The following is a 15,615-nucleotide window of genomic DNA, read 5'->3' as shown; positions in this document are numbered from 1 at the left end:
CTATTGATTTTTTTTTGTCAGATTCACCCATTTCTTCACTTTTAACCAATAGATAGATGGCCACACCAACCAAAATGAGAATAAGGATAAAAAGTAGAAAGGATTTTCCATTTCAAAGAGAAAGTTTAGCTACAGAAGACTTCTGCACCCTCTGTGAATGGATTCTAGAATTCTAAAAGCTAGTAGTAGTGGAACGTGGTGCAAGAAAGCAAGTGTGAGCTTATGCAGCATCAGCCAAAAAAAAAAAAAAAAAAAAAATTACAAAACAATTCTCTCTAAATGTTTGTCCAGTTCCTCCTTAAATTTATTTAACCTAACTTCCACAAAGACAGATGGAAGTTTGTTCCAGCAATTAACCACCCGGTGGCTAAAGGCAAATTTCCGCACATCTGTCTTTCCTTAATTTGAATTTATGCCCCTTAGGTTCGTAATCTGAACAAGTGGAAGAATCCCATCAGAATTCAGCGTGCTTAACCCATTCAAGGCCTTATACACCTCCATCAGATCACCTCGCAGGTGCCTAGTCTCCAGCCACTGCAATTTGTAGCACTTAAGCCTCTCTTGGTAAGAGGATCCATTCATTCCCCTAACCAATCTTGTTGCCCTTCTCTGTACACGCTCAAGCAAATCTACATCCTTTCTAAAATGAGGCCTCCAGACCTGCACGCAGTAACTCAAGGCGTGGCCTGATCATTGCCTTATACAGAGGGACAATCACCTCCTTTTCCCTGCTAGCAAAATTCCTGTATATCATTGACAAAAATCCATGACCTGCCCTGGCAGCCTGTCTGCATTACTCAGAAAACTTCATATCTGACTGCACAATTACTCCCAGGTCTTTTTCATTTTCTAGTACCCATGAAAGGGTTTTTGTCCCCCATTCTTTTACTTTATTTAATACGATATCATGATAGAAATCATCACTTAGTGCTGTAAACTCGTACATACGTAGGACATTTAAGGATTTGTCAATTTTTTCATTTAGAAGCCATCAAATTAAAATCAAAGAACAAGATCGCCCAGGTCTCCAAGTCATAAGTGGCCTCCTAATCAAATTAAATTACAGAAAATTACCAATGTTATTTTTAGATCTGTGGTCAGTTTAGATCTGTTCTATCACAGATAGCTGAAGATCTATGAAATATGGTACGAGTCATTTTGTGACCAAATCCAACGCTAGATGCGCACCAGCAGCAACCGGTCCGATTTCAAAAATACTATTTTTCCACACAGTTTGTGTTGATCTGACATTTTAAATTAAGGAGTAGAGGACGGTAACGTTCTCCAGATTTTATTTTCTTAATTTTCAAGCGAATTTACTCTACCAATGTGGACTCGCGTCATTAATGGAATGTAGCAACGCTTGGTAGAAGACAGAGCATCGGACTGAACTATTTGATCTTAAAATGGCAAATCTTAAAGGAATGCAATTATTGTTATTTATGTTTGACTGGGAATGTTGATTAAAACAATTGGCAATTTTTCATTATCGGCCGTAATTCTATTAACGCCACGTGCTAAGATTAGCGGGAAAACGTCAGCGACTGACAACTCGTCCAAATTGGTAACGAAGACTTCGCTGTTTGTATTTAATTTTTGTGTTTCAAGAAGTCCTTTTAAACATCGCATTTCCAGCAGCCAAATCCCAATTAATTGAATTTTTTAAAACAAATTTTTGAAATTTTTTCTGGAGTGTAAGATTATCTGCTCAGTTTTCAAACTGGAAATTAAATTAGCTTCGAAGTTCAGAAGGTATTCAACTAAGTTCACAAATTTCAGGAATTCTATAATTTGTGAACTTTTTAGAAAATTTCTTAAAACTTTTCGTCTCTTAAAAAAGAAGGGATATATTTGATAGGTACTTTGCCCTGATGTAGCCAAATGGTCCATACGTGGGTAGTTAAGTACATGCTTTGGAGTCGACAATTTTTCAAGTCCACATGATTGCTAAATACAGAAATATTCTTTTTTGCGTATTTTTCTACGGAATTATCTATAAAAAAGTACGCCCAGTGGACAGAAATCATTGGATACCTACCTAGTAACGGATAGGTTCACCTTTTGCCCGGATAAGGACAGTCACATGGCGAGGCATTGAGTCCAAAAAAGCGTTCCACAGGTATTTCCATCCATGCTTGCTGCACTGCTGCCCATAATTCCGTCGCATTCCTGGGTGGAGGATCCAAAGCTCGAACGGACCTTTCCACAGTATCCTAAAAATTCTCCATAGGGTTCATAGCCGAAGAACGGGAAGGCCATTCCATGGTGGTAAAATCTGCGCAATGCTCTTCGAACCATGTTCGAAGAGCATTGCGTAGACACCACAGCTTTGTGGAGAGGCGCATTGTCCTGCTGGAAGAGTCCACTCCCACGTGGGTGCACGATGCATGAAGGGTTGCAGATTGTCTGCAATAGAGGGCACGTAACCTGGAACGTTCAGAGATGCGTCTAGACGTCTCAAATTTCTGTATCACCTCCGCGATACAGAAATTGCACTATTCCCGAAATTGTATGACCCATGCGTCGGGCACACCCTATCATCAAATCTCTTTCAAAGTCGGTCAACTCACGACGTTTATCCCTACTGACATCGAATTACCGTCTACGTGAGTGTAGTGATGCAGTATACCTCTATACCTGCCAAACGGTGGGTTCGTCCACTAGCGAGAGGGGTGACAGCGTGGCGTTGGCCAGGTATCCCATGAATTCTGTCCTTTCAGTGTAGTATTCTATGCTGCGCTGTCCCCAATAAAATGGAAACACGATCTAATAATTTATTGGATGAAGATCTGTGCAGCCAGCTTAGCTCGGCCATGGTAGAAGCTCACAGAAGTTCGAGCAGTCTATAAATTGAACAAGGCCTAAAACAAAAAAAAAAAAAAAAAAACTAAGCCGAAAGTCCTAACCTTGAAATGTGTACATATTTTGAATAACTGTTACCCACCTTTCACCCCTAGTGCGACTCTTTGTATCCTTAACATTTTAGTAAACGGAAATGAAATTAGTACGTTGCAAAACGCTGGATCAATAAAGTAGAAGCAAACATGGGTTTGAATAAATAAAACAAAATGGTATCATTAATGATCTGTAGGAGATACAGAATGATGACAAAATCCATTTAACGTGCAGTTTCCTGGTAGTAGAGTACACATTATTTCGCTTGGATGATTAAAGACGTCCCCATTGTGCCTATATTCCCCTTTGGGATAAATGGAATTTGGGCGACTATCAGCTGTTGGCTAAAGTTAACGGTTGTATTAAAATCGGTTTAGATTTTCATATTCATACATGCATCAATAATAATTGATGCACGTATGAATATGAGTAGAATGGCTTAATCATAAGCACGGGTTCAGTTTCAAAAGGGCATGATTGTCGGAGCTTGTATATCGGATGCTTTCGTATCTGAAACGGCACGTCTTGTCAGTTGCTCACTCTTTAATTTAAAATGTCGGAGCAGCTGACAAGACGTCTTGTCAATGTAGTGCATTACTGTGTCTCTAAATTGAATGTATTTCAAATGATCTTAAAGGCCCTTGATGGGACTGAAAGCCAAGGATTGTGGGACCAAGGAAAATGTTGCATAGGTTCGGCGTAATCTTTGAACTGTCCCTGCATAGTCCTTACCCTATACAGATGGCACTGACATTCCTGGAAATTGTGAAAACGTCAACAATACAAGAATAACGTGATCCAACACAGTATTAAGGTGCAAGAGAAGATTGCCAGAGTACTCATGATGATGAAAGGACCATTACAGTGTCAAAAAACACTTACCACGCCACCTCCATAACTAGACATCCCCTGGCCTTCATCAGGCCACCATACGTTTCTACTGCGCCATCAACCACTGTCCACAACATCTGCCAAAACGGATATGTCTGTTCAGCCTAGCGTGAGAAGGATTTGGCGCTCATTAAAGTTGCATAGACGAATTGTCTTTAATTCCCGGCGCTGGTTTAAATGAGCATTTCCCTTCTAGCACTGAATAGGAATACTATTCACATTTCAGGATGTCCAAATGTCTAATATTTTGACACGGTAGTGTATTGCTATAAACTTACCAAACTGATAATATCATCAACTTGCCAATTTTTGAGGTTTATTTTACAGTGTGAACTTACAGGATGTATCCAAAAGCGATTGCATTTACGGGGACCAAAAGGGTGGAACATCAATTAACTCATTTTTCAATCGAGTTTATCGGAAAAAGCCGAATTTGATGGAAGCAGTCAAATCCCCTGACAGACATATCACTCATCCTCAAGAGAAATTAAGCTTAGCGAGATGAATATACATATCTGAAAGCAATTTGGTGGGTGTATAAAACCCGAATAAAATATTTAATGCTCGATGATGAATGTTCCATCAACACTTGCATGTCTGCGCATCAAACAAGCCAGCAAGAAAGTGCCCGCCTCATCCATTTTGTTATAGCAGCCTCTCCTGTCTCTCCAATATCGCATGTTTGCGTTAGGTACAAACTGGACCCGAGAATTTAGTGCACACTCTTGGACCTTGACGCAAAATATTTTTCTACAATCTCTGCAATTAATTATGTTGATTAATGCCAATACATCACCTATCTTTCAATATTTAATCACGAAAAATCCTTCACTTTGGCAAATATTCCATCCACCTTTTAAATTTCAATCTATATAAGTTTTAAATCTTAATGTAGGCTGATTGAGGAATTTTTAAAGATTATCTGAGGATTTAATGAAGGCTTCCACGCTCAGTGAACTGTTTCTTTTAGATTATACGTTAAGTAGTCTTGCGAAGTAATAATTTGAGTTTAATCTTAAAATCCTCCATATTTCTAGGCTTAATTATCGCCATTTTGGAGTTTGTTACTAACGAGTAAGACATTCCTGGTCTTGAATTTTAAAAACACGGTCTGAATAATGTATATGCATTTCCACAATAATTATTTGCATACATTGGACATTGCAGGCTTTAGAGTGGACTTCTGGCTGGTTCTAACTCATATGAATATTTGTTAGATCATCACTCATGGAAGGGTAAGGTACAGATGTTGTAGGACGTCGCTCATCAAATATAGAAAATTTAATTTGGAAAATGTACTTTTGATAAAAACGTCCCTAGTGGTTCTAAAAAGCATTTCGAATGAACTCACTTCACATATAAATATATCCAACTGCCCTGAGAGAGTTGCAAAACAAAAGGTCATGAATAATAGATGGAAGAACTAGTTTAGCTGTTTATTCTATCGGATTATTGGCGCTAAAAGAATTAATTTACGCGTTTACTAATATTTCTAGGAATTTTGCCTGAAGATCTTATTTCAAGTTCAATTTGGCATTTAAACGATATTCTATAGAAAACAATCGGAGACGCTGTTCATTTACTTTTGGATACCACTATATATTTCATTGATCTACTAAATCATCTCCATTGGCGATTACAAATCTTAGGAAGCGCTAAAGTAAACTGACTCTTAAAGGATAGAAAGTGTTGAACCCTACCAGACAGGTCAATTTATCACCGCTTAATCTATGGTCTGAACACGTAGAAGGGAAGAATGAGGATTCTTGTTTGAAACGTGACCAGCAGGTGAAGAGGCGATAGATGGCCTTTGACCATTAAAAACATTATCCGAGGATATAAAACACGCTAGGTGCACTGATATTACTGTCAGTTACTAAACTTTACACAAAATTTTGAATAAGAGCCCGAAAATCGGCCTTCAGGAAGAGGCTGGAAATCAAATTCCTTTCTGTAATGCATGAAAATTGCCTTGGCATTAGGAACGTGGTGGACGAAACCAAATAAACCAATTGTTAATATTCTTTTAGATGAAACGAAAAATACAAGGGATGTTGAAAGTACTGTCCTTCGACTCAATTTATCGCCTCCAATGTTCAGTCCACATTTCACAAAGATTCAAAACTTGCTTTGGGAAACCTTTAAGAATAACCATAATTACACTTGGCATCCGCAGAGATCCTGCTTTATTTTAGTAAACAAAAAAGAGGAAGTGGTCAATTCTTCTTAGGTTGGTTCTTCTGAATGTCTTCTAGGTCCTCAAATCGCTTTCCTTTAAGGTGGATGTTAATTTTTGGGGGAAAAAAATCTCACGGAGCCTGATGAATAAGGCAGGTTGTCCAATGTCGTGTTCTTGTTTCTCGTTAAAAACTCTCTCACTGCGACAGAGAAATGACTCTGCGCGCACCTTTCTCATGCCCAACCACTCTGTCAAAACTATAATAAAGGAAGGCATTCGCAGGTAACTTAAAATCAATGTTTTTTTTTCGAAATCAATATCAGTTAGAGAACTTATCTGAAATTGTAAATAATTAAAACTAAGATATTCTTTAAAATAACCGAGAATGAAAACATTCTATATAATATACTTGATTTTATTTATTTGGAAAATTAAACACCGAAGTGTTGAGTTATCTACGAAAAATGTTTCGTCACCATAGCAACGCATCCTTTCATTCTAACTCATACCAAATAACCTTTGGTGTGGAATCAAAACACAAAAATCAAAAGTGGATACTAAAAAGCTTCCAAAGCCACCTTTGCCTTAGGGTTCCTTTAGTCTATTTAAAAAAAAGCAAGTTTATTTAAGACTTTAATCAAATATTTACTCTTGGGAGTGTGAGTGACATCTATTATATTATTCTGAATGATACTGCAGCGGTGTCTGCACTTCGATACCAAATTGCAACATCCAACGAAATGCGTGTATTAAGAAACGTATCAACAAAATACACAGCTCCATCTGTCCACAAAAGCTGTACCGGATGCTTTATTGACATATGAAGTGTGATGTTTTCGTACTAGACAGTCACTGCTTGGAAACTGTTGAAAAGATTCTTTTCATATTAACTGAATGCAGCCCGGGACTTTAGGAAGAAAAAGATTTTTTGAAGATATTTTCTACTAAGAAGATGGGGGTAGAAAAGAACTGATGCTAATGTTATCTTTTACTTCCATATTCCAAGCTTTCCAAATAATGGAAATTATTGATGAAATGGTAAGTAGTCAGTCGAGTATTATCCCGGTAAAATAATTAAAAGAGTTATTGACCTTTGACTCTGCGACAGTGGGATTAAGCCACGGAATAAACGATTGTTCATTTCCTCAAAAAATGTTGAATTTTTTCTGCAAATTCTCTTTATGAATATGGAAAGACAAAAATGGAGTAAGGAACTGATTTGCAGCATCTTTTGTATACGGTGGTGCCCAAGAAGTAGGGCACATCTGAACTGTCAAAAAGAAATTAAAAAGTCCATTTTTTTAGCATTTAATCATTTTGAGAGTAGAAATATGGCTTACCAGCTCCATCTACTTCCTTTTGATAAATGATGCCAGATTATAAGGCAATATATTGTAAAGAACATTCTCTTACCGATGCATCACAATCTATAACGGGTATATGACCCAAGCAATATTACTTCTACCAGGAGCAGATCAATCCTTGGGTATTATAACCGCTGCATTCATAACTGCTTCTCCCAGTGGAATGTCACTTCATTTTCTGCTAGCAGGGTAAGAAAAAGACTATATCCGCGCTCAGGAGCTATGGCCTTCATCATCAAGGTGAGAAATTTTGTCCGTGGAGGAGGTATTCACATAATATGTAAGGAAGATTTTTCGCATTACGTTGCTTTTACTTTGGTAGCAATGGAAGCGCGATTTAGTCTTGTCCATTAATATTTCATGGAATGAACTGATGCACGTATTCAGCGTGTTTCCAAGTCTCAAATAAACGTACATTTCCACAGAAAAATGTGTGTAATTTGTTGTTCACTGATAACTAAACACGTTTCCATTTGCCCTGATGGGCCATAAACCACGCGGTGGCTATTTCTTTTCTTCCATTTGATTAATGACTTCCCGAGATGCTTCTGCAGCAATACAAATAAGGGTAATTTAGAAGAAAACATACAACTGCACTCTTCTGAGCCAGAAATAAATACAAAAATTAAGAAAAATCTTTACACATATTTTCTCTGTCGTCTGTAGCTATTTTTCTTCTGCCCTGCCATCAGGTCACACAGTTGCCCAACTTCGAAATTACTTTAAAGGCTATTTTTTTCCATAAGCTTTTTCTAAAACCCAATGTTTTTTTTTCCTGTAGAAATGTGGAAACCACATCCATGAAATATGCTGGTGGGGACGCTAACTGCGAGTGCCATAACTCAAGATATTTCAAGCTATTTATTCTGCCAAGAAAAACGAATAAGAAACGTAACAAAATCCATGTGCTGCCATCCAACGAATAATTTCTTATGCGATGATAGCTAACGAATTATTTCAGTCGCGCAATGACTGTACTGCGCAACTCAGGTTCTCTTTAACAAAGGTATTCCAGTGTATGATTTAATCCCTTTTTTAAATGAATCTTTCTCTGAATTTATCAATGTTTACATTTCTGTTCTTTATATTTAATTCGTCTTTCAAAAAGCACTTTCAAAAGCGTTCATTCTTTAACAAATGCTAAAATGGTTGATATTAGAATACGAAATTCATAAATCAATTTGATCTAGAGTACTCAATAGATTTAAAAGACAATTTATGTTCCCGCACAGTCTGTAATGGATTGTGGCAATAAAATTTGAAAGCAAAATTACAGAAAAGTTTCCGGCTTCTGAAAAGAACTCTTTGGGTGGATACCGGTCTCATACCAGAGAAACTTTTACCTACCAAGTACATTAAGGAAAGAAAAAGCTTTCGAATATTCGTTCTCAATATAAAAGATCAGCCTCTTCATCCAAGTACATCGCATGCCATTAATAAAGCGAGTAAATGAGAAAGTTGCTGACGACGTAAAATGGGTCAACTCTATCGTCAAGGATTCTTAAGTAATTACCGTCACGCTGCAAAATTAATGAGAAGTCTTAAGTAATCTTGATGGGTAGCTCTGAAAGTGTCTTCGAATAGCACTTGTCAAAACACATCGTAATGTGTCTGTCACACCCTTGACGTTGCCAAACTTCGTCAGAGACGTGTCACAGAGAAATCGCATTCAGCAAATGGCCAATTATAGTAATGAGTGGTGAATATCTGATTGGTAACCTGTTTACAGTTGATGTTCTTCTGCTTTCGTTTGGTTCAACCAGAAGACGATATCCTGTTGTAGATTATACTTAGTGTCGTCAGTATTGTGATTTATTACACTGTCGATTGAAAGGGGAAATTAATTGTGTTCTCTGGTTACAATACACGATGCTGTCCATTTTCTACTGCAAGGAGTGGAAGTTAATAGTTAATTCATCGTGTTTCACATGTTGGAACAACGACGCTTTCATTATATTTTAAGATTAAACATGTTTGGATATGTTTCATGGGCTTTATGGTGTTGTTTCCTTTGTGTCATAATGCGCTTTTGAAGTATATCTTTCCATATACATTTTGGTTGCTGTTATATTAATTATAGATTCACCCAATCCCAAAATACACGGGGGAGGAAACTTTAATTCAAGTTATTTGTTACTTTTAAGACTCGCGGCTAAGGCAACTAAGTCGATGAGAAGTGTATGTATCGTTTTCCTTTAAACTGCGAGATTCGTTGGCCGGTTTACCGTTTTCGGGATGAAAATCCTAAGTTTCAATTTCCAGCAAAGTAATATTCATAGCGAAAGTGCCTTCACAGAAATTATTTGATGAGCATGAGGAATTGAATTAGCTATTTAGATATTTTAAAATGAGATTTCATGCTCCAAGTACGTTTAATTGGTTAATATGGGATACACCACAGATAATTACAAGGCATGTAAATCATCGACTATGCTAATGATGCAGAGGGCGTTAGAGTAGATCACGGCTATAAATTGAACTGCATCCTTCGGCTTCAAGAAAAATGCCACGTGCAGCGGAGCTTCGCGAATTAGGCGAAGGCTCTGAAGTTTCCACGGTTAATCGTACCGAAGTGGAAAAGGAAAGGAAATGCTAAAGATGAATTGTTAAGCGAGTGACCGCGTATTTTGATGGAAAGAGATCTCAAAACGGTTAAATCATGTTTCTAAACAAAATCGGCCCCATTATAGCGAAATCACCAAGTGGGCCAAGAGAGAGAGATCGTTAGCATCATCGTGGTGGTTATCATGGGCCATCTAAAATGATTCTCTGGATGAAAGAATTCTCAGAACACGTATCCGTTGGCTGGTGACAACCTGAGAAATCTCCCATACTGACTACAGCGACAATGAAGTGCAGAGGTAGAAATCTATCCGGAAGCTAAGACGACATCACTTAGCATCACAGCTACCTAAGATCATGTACTTCTAAGAGGGGTGTATCACAAGCTGGAGCACTGTCGTTAACCCTGTTGGTTCTCCTTAACAACACAAATTACCTTCCAGTCATACTGTGATGATCTTAAACTCTGCATTACGTCATCTGACTAAAATCAAACTCTCAGAACTACGCTGCAGGCATATAAAGAATTCATCACTTGTGCAATGCTTGGTCTCATTCGGTCTAGAGATGAATCAAGCCAAGGCAGCTCGAATATCTTTCATCTGGAAGAAGTTACAGAATAATATCACTATCAACATTAAAAGATCATCTATCCAAAAAGTGAAAACACACTAAGCTCAGAAGTTAGTATGGGATGAGGGGCGGAATTTCCATGCTCACTTCCTGAACACCAAAATAAAAATGTACTCTGCAACAGGGATATAAGATGTTGGATTGATCAGAAAATACATACTGACTCACTCTTAATTCTTGAATACTGGCTCCTGAAATGGCGAAACCGGCCGACTGACAACCAGTATCTAGATCCCAATTATACATCTACCTTAAAGTCACCCCATGGAAACAGATTCCCACAAATAATTTATTTGCACTGACCAGACTCATCACAGGACGCCTCTGTGCTCCTGATATCACAAACCTGGTTAAAACTCCCCGAATTGATTGAAGAAGCCAAATCAACCCTAGGCCTCCACCCCTAAAGAACACTAGTAACAGTAACGTTTGATATGCATATTTACAGGAAACACAAAATGATTTGGTCATTCATCTAGATAAATTCATTCAGTAGGACACCTATAGAAACCTGAAGCTAATGAGACCATACACAGGTTTATCGTTGTGAACTCAAGGATGGCAGGAGAATAAAAATGTAAATCCACTACAGTAAAAAGAGCATACACCGATATCCACCCTCAGTAGCATTATAAGAATGCTCTGAAGATGAGCACAAAATAATTGAAACATTGGACGACATCTCCAATAAACTATTGAGACGAAGCCAAAGAATATTTTTACCACAACGAAGCGTTTCTTAAAATATACGTGCAGCTAAATATGGAAAATTTTCAAAGTCAAGAAACTGCTACAAATCAAGAAACAAATCTTTTCAGTACTGTCATAATCTACCGTGACAAAGCACTGAAATGATTTAACTTTTACTCGGATGGAAAAGACACTACGCAACGAAAATTAAGTCTCTCCACGCTTCAAACGCCCCAGCGAACACACCATCTTGCTATTTTAATTACTGGCCACTAACTCCGTTGTCATGACAATAGATAAAGTGTAGTTACGAAGAAATGAGAGCAGCCTTCTGAAATCTAATTAAGTGACATGGAAAGATGCACCTGTATGAAGTCTTCAAAGCATATAAGTGTCAGCTACATGGGGAAATTGGACCACCAAGTCTCCGCTCTGGATTATGGATAAGAATATTGATTTTTATCTACAAGTGTAGATTACAATGCAACCAGTAATGCATAATTTAACATCGTTATTCTGGTTTTATGTGTTGACTCTCCGTTATATTTTCTACTTAAAGGTTAATTATTTCGTTGCTGTGACACACAAGCTGAGACATGCAGAATTTTGTTACTATCACTTTGACACAATTATTATGTATGGACCTTTGGATCGCCTTCTTTTATTTTTAACCTGTCTCCATTGCATTATCCAGAGTGAATTAGTATACACTGTCCTTGAAACTTGATTAGAATGTTGTAGATTCGAGTTGCATGCAGTGAAATCCCTGATGTAGTTAGTGTATATATTATCCAGATCAGTTCGCTCACTTTAACACTGAAATGTAGCTTCACTGTATAGCTTATGTGCATTGCAGCGGAGAATCTTTTTGTTCTTGTACTGGTTGAGAACATTTATTAGCATAAAGCTAGAAAATTATGAGAAATTTGATTAATTAAACTGATTTTAAAATTCAGTTTGATCAATTAAACTGATTTAGATATCCACAGTTAACTAAAACTATTTAAAATAAAATTAAATGGATTTATTAATGAATCCTTCAGAGCTTTTCGTTGATGCTACTAACTTCTGTACAGGATTCTTGTTTGAAGGCGTTGCCAGCACGAGTTGCATGCTGTTAGATAGACTGTTCTTTTAATGAGCAAATGACTGATCTGGCAGAACCTGCTAGTAAAATATTTGGGGGATAATATTTGGGCTTCTTGATATGAGACCTTGTGCTCAATTTTGTATTTTTGAATTTTATTTTGTATCTTCCACTGCATGCATTCCTTTGAGAACGTAGTAGAAGTCCTTCATTTCCAGTATTAATTACTACTAGTTAAGTCGATAAAAGTATTTAATAAATACTTTTCTCAACTTTTAAATATTATATTACGTGTCCTTTTGCAAATAGTTGACCGAGATATATTAAACTATCCTAATCTCTTTATCGGAGTTAAAATAGTCTCTCTTAGTTCGGAATTCTTTTCTATTCACATAAAGGAAGAAGAGAAAATACAGATTTTAATGGCATCTGAAATAATTTACGTCACACTGCGCTCTAATCATGCGCATAAAGAATTTATAAAGAAAATTGTATAAAAAGTTTCGCGCTAGCCAATTTTGTTTGACTTTGGTTTCTTGTCACGTTCAAGTAATTGGCAAAGCGGAGAAAGCTTAGGACAGTGATATGGATGAGGCGACAAAGGAATACAATCAACTGACAAACACATAATGGATAGCGATCGTGAATAAAAATTGCACGTGTTTGGCTCAGTCAAACAGATACACTTAATGGGCGGCTGAATAATGCATGCCCATATCGTTATTGTAGAATATCTAATGACAGATTAGCTCTGGAAATCTTGGAATTTGCGATAAATAAGAATTATAATGTTAAAGATAATATGAAAGGGACATATATGCACTGGGAGATGATACAGTTCATGTTCCTATAATCGCTACGCTATCAATGACATGTGGTGCATCACTACAGAAACCACTAGATTAGAAATTACATTCACGGAAACTACAAGTGTGTCGTGTCACTAATGGTTGACGAAAGCTACCATCATTTGGTCTTTTGAGAGCGCCATAAACATTAAGTTTCAAACTCTAATTATGTAATACCATCGTTCTACAATACTTAATCATCGCAGGAAATCTGTACATTGAATTTTGCTGGAAAATTTTATGGTATCCACTCAACCGTAAAATGGTTCTCATCCTGATAAAGCCATTTCCATACGCTATTATTATATGATGACACATCATGTTGAAATCAGCTTAAGCTAGTAAAAACCAACAACGATTGTCCTTCAGTAATTCCTGCTTGCGTTATTAATTGACCGAAGACGATCAATGACCGCCTTCTTAGATAAGAAAAACATGATCATTTTCTTTGCTTTATTTTTCTTGACTTTGGCAGAGCTTAGACACAAGCTGCTGCTAAACCTACAAGGATTTACGAAGGGGCGATAGGCGCTTTCAAAGCATCGCCATTCACGGCACAGAGAACGGGAATTAACACCGCGCAGTATACGAGGAGGAAAATTCTTGTATTACAAAAGCCATCTTAAAGGGCTGATTATAGTTTCTTTAGAAATTCTAGACAAAGCCGAAACTTTGGATATGTTCATTAAAGACAGAATTCTCCAGTTATCCACAGGAGAAATATAGCGCTAGTGGAGTAGTGTACAAGGTAGTATATAGAGAGATGCTCTACAAATATAAACGGGCCGGAGTCCTCTTTGAATGGCTCCACGGGGCCATATTTCCTCAATTTAATTCAAAAACGCCACATTAAAAAAAAAACGCCTCGCTTACCATATCGTAATACGTTTAAATTATTCGGGAAATTTCCCCAATTCACAAGGGAGATAAGAATTAATAATAAATGATGAGAAGCGAAGGTTCATGTAACTCATCAGCGAAGCGTTAAATTGTGTTCGTCGCTGCACTTTTTTACACAAGAGATGATAAAGAAAATAGCTGTTAAAGTGCATGTTTAGAATTCATATAAAAGATGTTGGAAATGTGATTTTTTAGAAGGTCACGTTGAATAAAATGCTGTCTTTAAAAAAGACTGTTTTAAACGGGTAAATACTGATTAAGAGCATTAATAATTATCTAGAAGTATCCAGAAATACATGTCTTTCAAACGGTTAACGTATTATAAACTATTGTTTACATGCTTGTGCAAAATGCATCCAGGCTCGCAGCATAAGAATTTCTATTGAAAAATTTAATTCAGGTTCATATGCTGTCCTCTGTTGATTAAAAGCTACGTTAATATCAGGCTCAACTGCTTGTAAAATCCTATTGTTTAATTGCCGATACGTGCAGAAAAATTTTATCTATATCTTGAATTAAATTTTGTGTACACTGCACACAACATTTATTGCTGAATTATTTTTAAAACAAAATATTCGGAAGCAGTCCAGCAAAGAAAGACATCGATTCATAAAGTTTAAACACGAGACTTCAATCTCAGCCAAGACGAGTGAAGTGTGCTCCTCATTCTAGTGCGAATAGGTGTATTGAAAATCATTCTTTCGAAGTATTATTCGCACGCTACCCTCGCGTATTATGAGCATGAGATGCTCATTCTATTACGTGTAGCTTTTAAAAGTAAGCAGTTCTTGGCAGAGAATTCACGATAGAAGCAAGTAGGATAATGACGATCATTTGTCAGGAAGCTACAACTTCCTGTTCGCAGCTTCAGTGGATGATAAAGGCGCGAACTCGGCACGCGAAAGTTCTCTGTACATGTGCAGATAACAACGGTAATTACAGATCATTAAATTGATGGTCACCAGCAGATCAAGTTAGGCAACGGAACTTGGTTCCTTTCTTTATTTTTCTAAGAAAGGGGAAGGATAAAAGAAATAAAAGTGTTGGCAAGGTACGCAAAGAATTTTAACCTCGAAGCGATTTTCTTATTAATGTTTTGTAATTAAAAACATAACCTATACTTGTGCTGTTTTCAAATTTTCCAAGTAGAGATATTTCTAATAATTTTATATAAAATGCGAGATAAATTTCAGAATTTGAAAGACTACAATTTCGTGTGGTTCTTAAGGTTTTTCCAGTTAAATATATTGAAAAATTTAATCGTGCCCGCGACTCGCTGATTTCCATTGTTGATAGCAAAAACACGCGCAGAAAATTTATTCGGGACTTGTTAATTTCCATTGTTGTAGAAAAAGCACGCGCAAAAAATTTCATCGGGACTCGTTAATTTCCATTGTTGTAGAAAAAGCACGCGCAAAAAATTTAAATCGGGACTCGTTAATTTCCATTGTTGTAGAAAAAGCACGCGCAAAAAATTTAATCGGGACTTGTTAATTTCCATTGTTGATAGCAAAAACACGCGCAAAAAATTTAATCGGGATCCTGACTTGCTAATTTCTATTTTTC

Source organism: Mastigoproctus giganteus, chromosome 10 (assembly GCF_048544385.1).
Source record: "Mastigoproctus giganteus isolate SK-2022 chromosome 10, ASM4854438v1, whole genome shotgun sequence".
Lineage (NCBI taxonomy): Eukaryota > Metazoa > Arthropoda > Arachnida > Uropygi > Thelyphonidae > Mastigoproctus > Mastigoproctus giganteus.
The sequence above is the reverse complement of the archived record's forward strand: the minus strand, read 5'-3'. Positions refer to the sequence as shown.